Source organism: Callithrix jacchus, chromosome 9 (genome assembly GCF_049354715.1).
Source record: "Callithrix jacchus isolate 240 chromosome 9, calJac240_pri, whole genome shotgun sequence".
Lineage (NCBI taxonomy): Eukaryota > Metazoa > Chordata > Mammalia > Primates > Cebidae > Callithrix > Callithrix jacchus.
In genome coordinates this window covers 44,148,945-44,164,381 of record NC_133510.1, presented here as the reverse complement: position 1 = coordinate 44,164,381, position 15,437 = coordinate 44,148,945, and the positions used below count along the sequence as shown (strand labels likewise).

Sequence of the window (15,437 nt, the reverse complement as noted above, 5' to 3'; positions counted from 1 at the left end):
GTCCAATAAAAAAGTAATTTGAGCCACAAGTGGGAACCACTAATTTTAATTTTCTATAAATTTCTAAAAAAGAAACAGACATAGAAATAGGTAAAATTAATGTTTTGATATTTTATGTAACTTAATCTATAAAATATAATTTCACTCTAAAATAAATATAAAATTATTATGATTTCTTTCATTTTACACTTATGATACATTTGATTTTGTGCTGGCCACATTTCAAGGAGCTATGTGTGGCAGGTCTGTGGGCTACACAGTTCAACCCAGTTTTGGTGTTGGTTTCATGGCTGTATACATTTGTCAAAACCTATCAATTATTTGTCTTAAAAGGGTCACTTTTAGTATGCATACATTATATCAATTTTTAAAAAAATTTCTGATAGCCATTATGAACCAATGTATGTTCCATCCATGTATTAAAAGTATTCGTCTTGAAATGGATTTCAGAAATGGAATTTGGCAATTCCATTCTCAAATTACAAAATAAAAGTTAAGAGCATACATTAGAATCACCTAAGGCTAGTAATTTTCATAGGCTTCACGGGGGTGTGAGTGTATATGTGTTTCCATTACACAGCTTAGTTTAGAAAGGTCTAGTGAAAATTTAACTAGACATTGCAATTTAATAAAAAAAGGATTTGCATATGTTTGGCAAGATAAAGATAAGCCCAAATTGTTTTGAGAAAGACAGTGCTATTTTAAGAAAGAGCCTGTCATTTTCTCTTTTGTTTTATGGCTATTTCTCTTGCAGCAGTATGAAAAATCACTCTCTTGACTTCCTTCTGCTTCTATTGTATAATGTGTTTTGCAGTAACTATTTTGACAGTGGATCTGCTGCAGGCATTTTTGGGGTGGGGGAGGGTGGGGCTCATGTACCCACTTGGTAAGAGGAGTTTGTGAGGGAGTAAGTTTAACTTTCATCACTAAAGCTCGGAAATTTTTTTAGCTGTACAACCGTGTGTTAGTAGTTAATAATACTGTTTGCTATTTGATAGCTATTTTAATGTTTTCTTTTCTCCACCGGAAAGTCCGTGTTTAAGTTTTGCTGAAGCTTACATAAACTTTGACAATTTACAAATGAATAAGTCTAAGAGAAATAGGCCAAAGGATATTTTTGAAATGATTTCGAAGCCCAGATATCTGGGCTGAAAATAAGATCAAATTTGTTGGGGTTGAAAAATCAATTCCATGAGTTTGGGCTGGGGAAGACCCAACTGATGAGAAAATTAAATCACAATATCCAGACTAATAAACCTGAGAGCACAAAATGTGATGTAGTTGTTTGAGCACTCTATAACCCACCGCGTCCATTTAACAAGTAGGCCACAGATTAGGCGCAAGGTAAACCCTTCTCAGTTTGTTTCACCTTAGTTTAGAGTTTAGCTCGGTACTCTGCTAATCCAAGAAGCAGTTAATCCATCTATACTTGCTATCAAGATGAATTTTATATATAGCAATGAAAATCAGATTTCAATGTGCATTGAAAATGCAAATCCCTGTGCCCCATTTTTAGAAATTTCTGGTTTAATAGACAAGGAATGGGGCCTAGAATCTGCACTCTGAGCATGCAATTAGATGTCAACTGCAATGTTGAAGAAAACTGATTATGACAATTAAGAGGCATATGTGAAAGAAACCCATTTGAGCATTGTTAGAGGTTCTTAAACTTGAGTGTGCATTAGAATCACCTGAAGGACTTGTGAAAATACAGAATTCTGGGTCCCTTACTCAGAGTTCCTGATTCAGTAGGTGTGGGGTAGAGTTTGAGATTTGCATTTCTCTAACAATTCTCAAGTTATGCTGGTCTGGGGGCCACTTTTGAGACCCACTACTCTTAACTTACCAAAAATCCATAGATGATGATGGGTGCAAATTGCAAGATTGGGGCAGGTAATGATTATCAGGTGTGACCTTGCATGCCTACATATGGGCTATGGGGCTATGTTCCTCCCCATTTTTTTCCTTCTGTGACATTTTTACTCTCAGAACAACTGGTCTAACCAAAAATACTCTGGGGGTGGGGACAGGAATGTGTCTGTGGAGAGTAATTTGAGAACTATAAATAAGGCTTTTTCTTTCCAAATTGAGATTTTATTGGTTGTGTTGAGAATCAGTGCACGACATTCCAATTTGTACACAGTTATGTACTGAAACTGTAAAAGGCCATTAGAATTCTTTTTAAATTCATTGCATTTCTTTTTAAAAGTTATACCAATGACTCTCCAGCTTAGAATCTGGAAATAAATTTTCCTTAAGAGGATATCAAGTACTAGTATCTTCAAATGTTGATAAGCTGTTACACATGTCATATGAATTCACAATTTAATAACATATACACTGCATACTCACATATTCAGTCTTTCTCAGCATAATAAATTTATTAGGAAAACAGGACTACCGTGACCAAAGATGCTACACACTGCACACTGCTCTGACAGGGAAAGCCATGACCAAAGAGTAATATTTTTAAGGAAACAATTTACTAAAAACCAACACGAAAATAGAAGTAGTTGTGAATGTTGGAGATGTTAAATGCAGGACTGTGAATCCATATTGCCATTTACTGTGCTGTGTGTTATAGGATATGGAAACCAATCCCCCATCTATAAAATGTTAAGCTGACACCCAAGACAGTCAAAGTCTGCCATAATTAAATGTCCCACACTATTTTCTGGTTGTATACAAGAAAATAAACTATCAGTGAATGGTTTCATCTCTTACAAGCATTTACCCTTAAAAAAATGTGATGAGGCAGAATTCTCTCCTTAAAAATATTTCTAGAAGTACTAAAACACTTGCATTTACAAAATAGTGTAATAGGATAAAAATATTCCTTTGGATTGTGCAAGAAGGGAAGATAGGGACCGCTGATAAGACAGAGTATATGGTATCAGACAGACTTGGTGTCTTTCTCTGTGGCTTCATCCGACTCTCCTTGTTTTTATTCTCCTTTTCTTTAGTTTCTTGATCAGTCACTTCAGCCTGTTTTCCCTTTGCTTCTTTTCCCCTTTCATTTGCATTTCTTTTAGTCTGAAGATTTATCCTTTCCTCTGCCTTTTTGGGCTTTGTTTTACTTTGTAGGAGCAGGTTTAGCTGACCACCTTGCAGATCTCTTCCTGGTGTCTCCCTTCACTGACCCTTCAGCTGAGCTGAACTTCCTTCTGGGCATCTTGGTGTGGGGAGAGTGTGGGCTGGGTGTCTGCAGGCTGCAGTGCACCAAGAGCCTTCCTGAAACTGGGCTACCTGGCCGCAGCTGCTGCTGTTCCCGTCTGAGAACTACAGATCTTATATTCAGCATGTAGCCAATTACTTCTAAAACTCTGATCAGAACTGCATGTCTCAGATTTAATTTTAGAAAACCATAAGTATGGAATATAATATTTTATCATGAAGGCCTTTTAATCCTCTGCTTTATGAAAGTCTCAACTCTAAAACTGTACTCATGACATTAACCCCCAAACTTGCTCCTCCTCCAGTGTTCTTTAGAAATGGCATCCTCAGCTGCCCATCTTTTCAGTACCGCAGGCGGGCCTCATCCCGGACATCATTCCTTCTCTCGCGCACTTTCATTCCTGCATCCAGTCACTCACCAAGTCCCATCGGTCCCGTCTCCTAACGTGTATTACATCTGTCTACTTCTGTTGCCTTCACTACCTCCACCTTGTGCAGTCTACCAACTCTTCACCGGCTCTTCCCACATCTTTTCGGGCTCCATTCTGGTCATTATGGTATAGGAAGCAGAGTGATTTTTTTTTTTTTTAGAAACACAAATCATATCAGGTCATTGAAGGGTGCTTACGACCCTTCAATGGCATCCCACTGTTTTTAGGGTAATCCTTAAATTCTCAAAATGGTCCCATGGGCCCTGCATGGCATGGCCTCCCCCGTATTTTCATCCTCATTTGCAGCCATTTCTCCTTTTGTTCTCTACACTTCAGTCCACTGACTGCTTCACTTCCTGAGCTAAAGGTGTTTAAAGTCACTGCTCTTTACTGAGATAATCCTAGATGAATATCCCGGAGTATCCACAGAGAGGAGGGTGAAAGTGACACTCGCAGATGACATTTTTATTAACATTGACAAATGGCCCCATTCTATTACTGTTTGAAAACAAGGTCTTGGGAAAGGACCACTGCTTGTCCTTAGAGAGCCTGAACAAATTAGAAAATGGTGCCCCTCCAGGGGAATGCTGCCCCCGAGCTGCATGGATTGGATTTCAGCCTCTACACACCCAGGGTGAGGCACTCTGTGAAGGACATGATCTGCACAGCAGGAATGGTGACCATCTCTAGAGATGTCAGTTGGTTTGCTTCCGAGTTAAAACAGGTCTAAATAGGTTTGTCTTATTTAGAAGTTGAACAACTGTGCACTTCTGGAACTCCCTGGTAGCCCAGTAGTGATTTTGTAATAATAATTAATATGAAAAGCTTTTACCACGAGGCTGTAAAAGTTGTTCTTGGCATGGCTAAGGTGACACTGTATACTTAGCTTTCCAAGCCAGCATGATTGTATCTATACTGCTAGTTCTGTAACTGTTTTTCGGAGTTGAAGACTAGGTGTGATTTATAATCTAGAATGTCTCTAGCTGCTGGCAGCTAAGTTTGGCACTGAGCACTTACTGCCCAGACTGTGGTGTTTTACTCTGTGGAGAAAGGCCTCGTTGGAGAGGCACAATACTTTTTCATCTGACATGTTTGCTCTTGTGGAAGTAGCTTGAAGTATTTGAGTCCTGGCAGCAGAAAACATGGGAGGAGATCTAATTCTTGCTGAGCATGAATTATTCTATAAAAATTAAAACTGAACACTTTAAAAAGCAGTTTCATTGTTGGTATAAAACTATTCATCAATCATTATATATCTGTGTGTCTCTGCCAGGATCCTAACATGAACCTCTCCCTGAAAAAACAAACACTGAATAAATATTGCTATGATTTTGCTAATTACTTATACTTTTGTCTTTGGCTTAGAGACAGTTTTGTTTCTTGTTTTTAGCTCCACATTAAATATGAGTTCAGTTATTTTTCTTTTTTTTTTTATGTTTGTGGAAGTGCCTACATTTTACTGGGGGTAAGGTGGGGAATATAAGAAAGTATGAAAAACAACCACATATGCATAATTCCTTTGTAATTTCAAACTCTAATGGACACTCTCTGGAGGTCATTCCTAGATCTCTCAGTAACATAATTTAAATCTGGGAGCAACTAATCACTCTGTAAATGTTTGTTATGATACTGGAATCACCAAATATGCTGTATCTAATTGAATTTCATTACTGGGGCATGAAAGGCAATTTGTTGAATGTTGTCACTGAAAAGAATATATTGTGGCCAGCAGATTGTTGCCTATACACACTGTAGCTGGGTGTTTCAGGCCACCTGCACTTTGAAAAGCTCCGGATACTGAAAGTGTTGGCAAGGTTGGGTCCTTCAGAGGGCCAGGAGGGAAGGATCTGTTCCAGGCTTCTCTCCTTGGCTTGTGGATGGCTGTCATCTTTTGTCTTCACATCATCGTTCCTTAATACATATCTCTGTGCCCAAATTTCCCCTTTTTATAAGGATTCCAGTCATACTGGATTAGGGCCCATCCAAATAATCTTGTTTAAATTGATTATCTCTATGAAGACCCTATATACAAATCAGGTCACATGCTGAGGTCTTGGGGCTTAGGATTTCAACAAAAAATTTGAGAAGGACATAATTAAACCCATCGCACCATTCGTAGTTGAACCTCACCAACATTAGCCTCAGAAATCAAGCTGTATTTATGTTTTTTAGCTATACTTATTTTTTGTGTTTTTTAGCTATACTTGTTTTGGAATTGTCTATAAACTGAACCAATTTCCATAAAGTAGTTGAATTTTATTCCTTTGTTCCAGACCCAACAGAGTGCCATGGTATTGGTTCTGCAGTAAACATTGTGCTTGTAATTTCTCTGACTCTCTCTCTTGTTCTCTTTCTCACTCTCTCTTTTGCATGCTCTCTCTCTCATTTGTTTTATGAATCATTAAACCAAAAAGTGTTAGGTAAATGAAAGCACATATGACAGCAGCACCTTGACCACTCCTTTCCTTCTCAAGTCCATGACCTGCAACATGTCTAACACTCTAGTTCTGAGGGTTTTAAATGTAATTTGTTGATCTGTAGTATGTTTTCACACTACACCTCGTGTTTGACACCTTGCTTTAGTTACACCATTCTTGCATATCCCTCATTTTCCACATAAGCTTTGTTTGTTTAGTTGTGCAGTTTTGATATTCACAGCTCTCCAGTGCTTTGGATTGAATATTTTTTTCTGAGAGCTTGCAGCTGATTTTTCTGGGAGGTCATTCTGATGTTGTCCAGTGATGCTGTCAGAGGTGCTGGTTCCTGAGGCACCTTTTCTACTTTCTTCCTTTTCTACTCTGGGCCTTTCCCAGTTTTGGGGAGGTCACGGCATCTGCCAAGACTCTCTCTCTGCAGCCCACTGGCATCAGTCATACTTGTATGCTCCATTTGTACTGTTTTTTTGAGACAGGATCTCACTCTGTCACCTAGGCTGAAATGCAGTGGTGCAATCACCGTTCACTGCAGCCTTAACCTCCCAGACTCCCACCTCAGCCTCCTGAGTAGCTGGGACTATAGATGTGTGCCACCACACTAAGCTAATTTTTTGTTTGTTTTAGTAGTTCCCCTGGCTGGTGTTGAACTCCTGGGCTTAAGCAATCCTTCTGCCTAAGCCTCTGAAAATGCTGGGATTATAGGTGTGAGCCATGGCATCTGGCTCCATCTGTACTTTAAAACTCACCCCCCTCCCTGTTCCCCCAGCACATCATGTGCTAATATGACTAGTATATACTCTCTTAGGCTTCTGGGCCCTGAAATACAACCCATATTTCCTCCCAATCCTAAGAGATCAGGTAGAATGGAAGATTTTCTCTCTTTTTATTAAATGAGTCAAATTTTTTCTCTCCTCAAGTGTATTCTAAAATATTAGTAACCTGTTAATAAAACAGCTTATCCTTTCAGAAAACAGAATTTAAGTTTGGTTAGTTAATATGCATTATCACTCACCATCATTATCATCATCATAATTTATAGCTCTTTAAGCCTGCAGTGGGGTGGAATAGCATGAGCTATTGATTGTACCTGAGCAGAGGAAGGCCTGGGACCCCCATCTCTCTAGAAGAAATTAGGTGGCTTGAGAAGTTCTCTTAGATCTGAATAATTTCAGTGCTAAAGATCAAAACCCCTTCATAAGCTGAAATTAGACTCTTCCTGATTGCCATGCCTCGCTTTCTGTTGGAGAAAATCCTAGAGGAAATCAGAAACTCCCAAGGAGCTGCATAGCCAAGAAAGGAGCCCATACCTTCCAACTTCCATCTAGTGACCTGATGGTTCTGGCATTTGATCTCTCTGAAGAAAAGAAGCCCAGGGTATTACACATGAATTCCAATATCTGAATTGACAAAAGTACTCTCTCCAGAGAGTAAACACATTTACTCTCACCTGCTTCTCTGCCTCCCTCATATTTCTCTCCTGAAAGTTATAGATTTTCAGAACTCTTATTGAAATGAAAACAAAATCTACGTTGATATTGTAAGACATGAAAGAGTCAGAGTCAAACAAGTTCGTTAATATTCCGTTCTTTGGAGTACTATGCAGTACTCCAAAAGTATGTTTGGTAGTGACTAAGGAATATTTTGTTTTGATGGGTATAAACAGTTATTTATTATTTATTTCATGATCACCATGGTAAGTGTAAACCAAAAATAAAATTCCAGCCACCTTAATGGACCCCCTCCTCTTAGCCAAGGGCATTCCAATGTTAACCCGAAAAACTAGTTCAGGCCATGATGGGAAGGGGGAGCCAGACATGACTCGTTATTCCCTCCTCCTTTTTGGAATAACTGTAAAAACAGACTCATTTTTAAGTCTGATAAGAAAAATTTACAAACTATTTTCCAAACCATCCTACCTGGATGCTTCATTTGCATGTTAAAACCTTGGTCTCCGCAACCCCTCATCTTAACCCAGACATTCCTTTTTATTGATTCTAAGTATTTATATAATAACAACTCTTTCAACCAATTGCCAATCAGAAATTCATTGACTCTACCTATGATCTGGAGTTAACCACTCCACTTGTGCCACCTTTCTGGACTGAACCAATGTAGACACATCAACACATCAATCTTACATGTATTGATTGATGCCTGATGTCTTCCTAAAATGTATAAAGCAAGCTGTGGCCTGACCACCTTGGGCACATGTTCTTAAGATCTCCTGAGGGCTGTGTGACAGGCTATTGGTCACTCATATTGGGTCAGAATAGATCTCTTCAAGATATTTTACAGAGTTTTGCATTTTTCATTGGCATAGACCCGGTGTAAAAATTTTAAGAGTGGATCCTTAGTCCTCAAAAAACTTGATCTAGTAGAGACAACACTCCAAGGATCTAGTTAAGTGAGCCTGCTTGCCAGAGACATACTTTTTCCTTAGCCAAGTATAACAACTGTTAGAGATAATCAATGGTTCTATATGGTAACAGGGGCTAAGAGAAAACAGGTGTGTGGGGGAGACAACAAGTGCTACAGGAGTACTTGATGATGTAATCTTCCTTGAGTATTCTGCCATTACATTCAGTTTTTATATACAAGATACAGGCACAGTGTCACTTGGTATCCACGGGAAATTGGTTCTAGGACCTCCCACAGATATAAAAATCCAGAGATGCTCAAGTCCCTGATATAAAATGGCATCATATTTGCCTATAACCTAGGAATATCCCCTGTATACTTTATATCATCACGACATTACTTATAACGGCTAATACAATATAAATGCTATGTAAATCTTTGTTGTATTATTTAGGGAATAACGACAAGAAAAAGTCTGTACATGTTTAGTCACAGACACAATTTTTTTTCAAATATTTTTTATTTATTGTTGTTTGAATCCACCAATGCAGCACCCACAGATATCGAGGGCTGGCTGTATTTCATCAAGTTTCAGTGTAAAGGATGGCAGGGTAATGACTCAGCGAGATGATACTTTTATAGTTTCTCCTATTTCCTTCCTTAGGTGGATGAAGGCAATGCTGTCATACTCAGAAGTTGAGAGTGGGCAGCTAGTTGCCTCAGTAAATGGCCCCTCCATCCTCCTATGGCTTAGACCATAGTCTTGAGTTTATCCTTTCTCCCAAATGCCATATCAAGTTCTGTTAGCATTTATATAAAAAATATACACAGGGTAATAGAAATGTTGCTATCTTGTTAGGGCTGTGTTACATAGGTGTATGCATTTGTCAGAACAAATCAAACTGTGCAGTAAAGATTTGTGCATTTCATTCACTAAATTAAAGTTATTCATATATGTAATGTATACTAACGTATAATAATGTACATTTTATACTCAGAATATATATATAGCAATATATGTTTTACATATGTAAATATACATATTTACTACATATGTATTCACACATACGTACATAACTAGGGTCCAGTCACAACCTCCATTGCTCCCACCCTGATCTGAGCCACCAACAGGACACCTCTCATCTGAATTGTTGCAGTCGTTTTCTAGTTGCTGTTCTTGCTTTTACCTTTGCTGTCCCTGCAGCGTATTCTTAGGAAAAATACATCTTAAAACATAAATCAGATCATGTCATTCCTTGGCTCAGAACCCTCCAGTGGCCTTCCACCTCCATGCTCAGTTGAAGTCAAAGCCTTGCCATGGCTCATGAGGCCCCACTACCCCACCACTCTCATCACACCTTCTGTGCCTCTGGGACCACACTGCTGCCTACTAACCCTCTGGCTCACCACCTTCCAGCCCTCTGACCTCAAACATCAACTACAGGAAGCTCTCCCTCCTCAGGGCCTTTGCACTTACTGTTGTTTCTCCCTGTAAGCTCTTCCCAGACATTCATGTGACTTTCACCCCTCACTTCCTTCAAGGTTTTAATCAATGTCACTTTATCAATGGGGCCTTCCCTGATAATCAGATCAAAACTTCAAAGTCCTTATTATTCCCTTTCTGTACAAAGAGCTGGCACAATATATAATTAAGAGGATGTGTTCTCTGCCATACAGTCTGTCTTCACATCATTTTCTAGCTGGGTGACTTGGTGCCCTCTCTGTGCCTCAGTTTTACCACCAATGAAGTGGGAATAAGTATTGTGTCATTAGGGTTATTGTAAGGATTAATTGAATTGATATATTACAAGCACTTAAAACAGTGACCAGAACATAGTAAGCTAATGATAATGTTAATCTTTTTACTTGCTTCATTGTTTCTACCATTTATCAATCAGCCTCTCCTCTGGTATATATTTAAACTATTTTTTTGTGGTTTCTTGCCATTAGAATATATGTAACTCCAGAGCAAAAACTTTACTTTTTTTCCTCTTCTATTTTCTTTTCTTTTTTGTCACTACTATACCTTCATGACTTAGAATAGTGCCTGATATACGATAGGTACTCTGTAAATCTTGTATAATCAATGGGTGAATGAGAGAAGAGTCTGCATACTTTCAGGAGGCCGTAGGATAAGGTAGGTTAGGGAAGGGGCTGGAAACTTTTTCTGCAAAGAGCCAGATAGTAAATATTTTAGGTTTTGTGAGTTACAACTACTCAACTTTGCTGTGGTGGCATGAAAGCCACCATAGATGATACGTAAACGAATGAATGTGACTGCGTTCCAAAGAAGCTTTATAAAAACAGGCAGTGGGCCAGATTTGACCATAGGTCATAGTTTGTCAGCTCCTGGGTTGGGGAATGATTTTCGGCCTTACTTTCCTTGTTCTCATTATTCCTCCCTTCAGGCAGCAATTAGTGCTATTCACTCAGAACTGAAATATAAATAACTTGAAAAGCATGACATTACCCCTTAGTATTTGACTCAGTATTTATTAATTGTACAAGTTTTCCATATGTCTCCTAATATTGTGATAGGAAATAACAATGTTAAGAATGTATTTTGAATTTTCTAGCTGTACAGTTTCGGGGCTCTGGTTTTCATTTCTCTTCTCCAATAGCCAAAAACTGGTGATTCTGGCTAGGAGCATGTACGCTATAAGGAACAAGCAGTGTTGTCATTCCTCTTACTATATGGCCAAGAGAGTAACTGACACCCAGTTGGAATTGAAACCAACAGAAATGACCTACAAGACAAACTGTTTAGTTTATAAGATTATTTATAAAAACTATTCATCCACAAAACTGTTTTGTAGCCCACAGTTTTTACCAGTCTTCCCAATCACTTTTATATGCTAGCAGATTTCTTCTAGCTTTTTGATACAGTGAATTTTGACCATGTGACAAACTGAAAGTTTGACACAAAATACATAGCTTTTATTGGTGTAATTAAAGCAGGGAAAAATTGAGCAGAAAGTATAGAGTTCCCATATACCCTTTTCCTGCCCCACCCACATTCACAGTTTCCCCTATTATTAACATCTTGCATTAGTGTGGCATAGCTGTTAAAATTGATGAGCCAATAGTGTCGTTATTATCAACTAAACATTATTATAAACATTATTATCAACTAAATAAAAATTATAAACATTATTATCAACTAAACTCATAGTTCACATTAGGGTTCATATTACATATGCTATGAGTTTTTTTAGTAGAAAAACTAGCTGATTTTATTATCTATGTCAAACAAGTCTTTAAATCAATTAGAATTTATTTAATTCAGCATAAAGTTACTTTCACATTTGTTGACAACCACAGTAAATACAGTTCTTGGCATAAAGGCACAGCCTTTAGAATTCAAAGCCTCCCTACCTGCAAGATTACATATATAAAACTATTGTTTATATATTAATGAATTAATCAAATTTAAAAAGTTATACTATCTAGAATAAAATAAAATGGAAATAATTTAATCATAAGATTCATATTTGAATCATCTTTATTTACAAAATACTAGCCTGGAATTATAATGCCATTAAGCTTCCATTTTAGCAAAAGTATAAATAAATGAAATATAAGTAACAGTTATACAGTAATAGCAGTTAATTTAAATTAAAAATGAGATCAGCCAAAATTATTTTTGAAGAGAGAAAAAAAAAGGTTTCTTGCTGTGGTTCTGGATGTTCAGTAGCAGGCTCATTTGAAGGCAGAATCAACCCTGAAGGAACTCACTTCTGGAGTAGAGGTGGGAGGAAAAATCCAGATATTCAGGAAGGTAAGGAGGAAAACTTCTCAGTGGATACACATTTCTCACTGTTCAAAGAGATTGGTAAAAGACATTTTATAACGTTGAGAACCTGTACTGTACCCTAATAAATCATTAAGTTTATAGCTTCCATTACCTGTTCTTTTATTTGAAAATTTACACCAGAATGATTACTTGATCTAACAAACTAATTTTTACAACATTGAGAAAAGTGTACCTCTTCAAATACAGATGATTAAAGGAAATATCATTAATATTTAAGGTAACTTTTGTCTATCTTAACACCTCTTTTTAAAAAGAGGAATTATTTCAAAATATATAGAACATACTGTAAAAATAATATTTTTTCTTTCATTATCAGAGTCCTTCTCAAAGAACATTTTCATGTAATATAATTTTCACCAAACTTAAAATTCATATCCCAATTCTGCTTTGATAGTACACTAAAACATTTCCAGTTATATCAAAGACCACATTAAAATTCCCCCAAACAAAATTCATTTTAATTCTCTTTAAGCTTTAAAAAGAGAGGAGAAACAAGGGAAGGAATGACCAGATGAGACATTCATAGGCAAAGCCTAGTATTTGGTAACCACATATTTATTCTGCAGAACCCTATATTTCAAAATGGTAAAGTATGAATATAAAAGCAATATATTATTCCTTTTTCTTATGTGAAGCTTTAAAATAATTCAATAAATCTGACAATTAGTTCAAACATAATACATACATTTTAAATTTTAAATAAGTAGGACTACATCAGAACTACTTATGAAAAAGACTTCAAAAAATATTGTAGCCAGTAATTTTAATGCTAGAATATAAATTTTAATTATTTTAACTAACTGCCAGAATAACAAGTTGCTACCAAATAAGATACAGATAATTTTAGTTTTATAAGACCTGCAAAAAAGTCAATTATTTTCTTGACTACCAAAATACAGAAATAATTTTGTATTATTAAGATGAATCAATTTGAAACCTCATTACATTCCACTTATGACTGGCTGCCTTCCCAATTCAGAAAAGTAATGGTACACTCACAGAATGCTAGAACATTTTTTCCTCCACTGTGTTACTACATGAACAGATAGCAAAATTAATATCTCTGATTAATAAAACACATATTGAGCTTTAAAAACAAATTTAAAAAACAAGCATGCTTGCAAATGGAGCATGTGGTAGACCTGGGAAATCCCTTGGTGGAAAATCATCTCCAGAAGCTCCCTTTTCCCACAGAGGTGAGAGGGGCCCAGTGTCAGAAGAACCCCTGTGAGAATTGGTTAACGTATCAGAGCTTGAGTCTCCTCTTTCATTGGTAATCTGATGGTCCAAAGGATTCCCTGGGCCTCTTAAGCCTCTTCCTCCTCTCCTTGGAAACAAAGGTGAGAATCTGGGTGGACCCTTCAACAAAGTTGGAGGAGACAGAAAACCTCTCATTTCAGATGAAGACCGACCCAGTGGTGAAGGACCATATGAGGAAGGTTCTCTGCCAAATGGTGTATTTGGAACATCCAGTGCATATGGACTTTTTTCTTAAAAGTTCAAATTTAAACTCTAGTTTAGTTCATTTTTGTCTGTTGCAAGCATTTTCTTTCCTTAAATCATTGAGATTTCTTTCAGCAGTTCGAGCTGCAAGCCAATTATTATGTGCTTCTTTCTCATAGGAAATAGTGCGCTTTTGATAATAATGCATCGTTCTCTCCAATTCTTCTTCAAGATCTTTGGCTCGCTTTCTATAGGTCTCCAGATTTGCAAGTGACATGGCTGATCCTTTTGTCTACTTTAGAAAGTTTCTCTTCTGTCTCTAACTGGCAATTTTCCTCTGTTGTTAATTTCCTGTAGAGTGTCATTTCATTTTTTTTTATATAATTCAGTCATTAAGTTTCTGTTGAAGCTTCTGATTTTCACTTTCAAAATGTGTGTTTTCTGACTGCAAAGATACTTGTTCAGTCTCAAGATTTTTAATATGTTCTGTAAGTTCTTCCTTCATTTTATCAGCTTCAGATAACTGAATATAAGATTGGGTTCTTTCTCCTAAGCTTATGATAGAAGCATTGAACTTGGCAGCATGAATCAGTTTCTTCAAAGCTCTGTTTGGAGGATGAGCTAAGTAAGCATGATTTTCCGATTCACTGTTCATTTCTAACTCCACATTATCACTATCCTTTCTGTCTTCTCCAAGCATAGCAGCCCAATCTTTCATCTTTAACAAGCATTCAGTCAGAGTCTTGACATGATTGTCTTTATCGTTTAGAACTTGTTCTGTGTGCACTTTGGAGTCTTCCAATGTTATTTTCTGTTTAAGTTCACTCACTTGTTCTTTCCATACTTCAGCTTCTTGCAAAAGCTGTTTCTGGCTTTCCTGAAGTTGAGAATTTTCATCCAAAGCATCTTTTATTGCTATCTTCAGTGGTTCTTCATTCATTGGAAATAAAGCCTTAAAGATCATTTTGGCTGCAACTACTTGTGATTTGAGGGATTTTGACTAATCTTCCAGAGACTGTATCCTTTTTGAAATATCCACCATCAGTTCATTTTGTTCAGACTGTTTCGATTTCTATTCTTTTAACTCTTTTACCAGACATCGTATTTCTTCCTCAAGTTCCTCATTGAACCTGTTCAGCTTTTCACAGGTTACCTCCAAGCTTTGTGCTTCCGTTGCCTCCTTCTCAAAGCTGGCATCCTTTAAAGATGACTCTACTTCATGGCCTTCATACTCTTTTTGAATAACGCTCAGTTTTTCAAGTAGTTGACATTTTTCCTCAGTCAGTCTAGACAATGTTTCAGCAAGCTTTTTCTCTCTTCTCACATAAAGCCAACTCCTAACTGATCTAATGCCTCTCCACAAAAAAAAGAGAACAGCAAAAAATCCGAACATAGCTGCCCATATCACCCATTCCCATGGAAAACCTTAATAATTAGAATCTACTCCCATACTTTGATGCAGTGCTGCCACAACCCTGTGTAGCACCTCCAGAACCAGCCTCAAGTATGGCTGAGGGGTAGCTTAGGGCTTCTCCATAGCGCCAAGGCTGCTCTGGTGGTTGTCGCAGTAACCAGGGCCTGTGGGGGCCACAACAAAGGGCAGAGAACAGTCAGCCTTCTGTCTGAAACCTGAATCCACAGGGGCAACCAGAGCAGACCACTGCAGAACAGGCTGCGGGGGGGATCTGGGAAATGCTGGGGAGCTGAAAGATGTTGGGGGAGCTGGGGGACGCGGGCACCTACAGGCTTCACAGGCCCATGCCACCTTTTTCTCTTTTATTT

General features: G+C 37.6%; 1 pseudogene; it reads right to left on the bottom strand.

The window, feature by feature from the left end:
• Positions 1-13,313: 13,313 nt before the first annotated feature.
• Positions 13,314-15,231, bottom strand: LOC100388589 (melanoma inhibitory activity protein 2 pseudogene; annotated as a pseudogene).
• Positions 15,232-15,437: the final 206 nt, after the last annotated feature.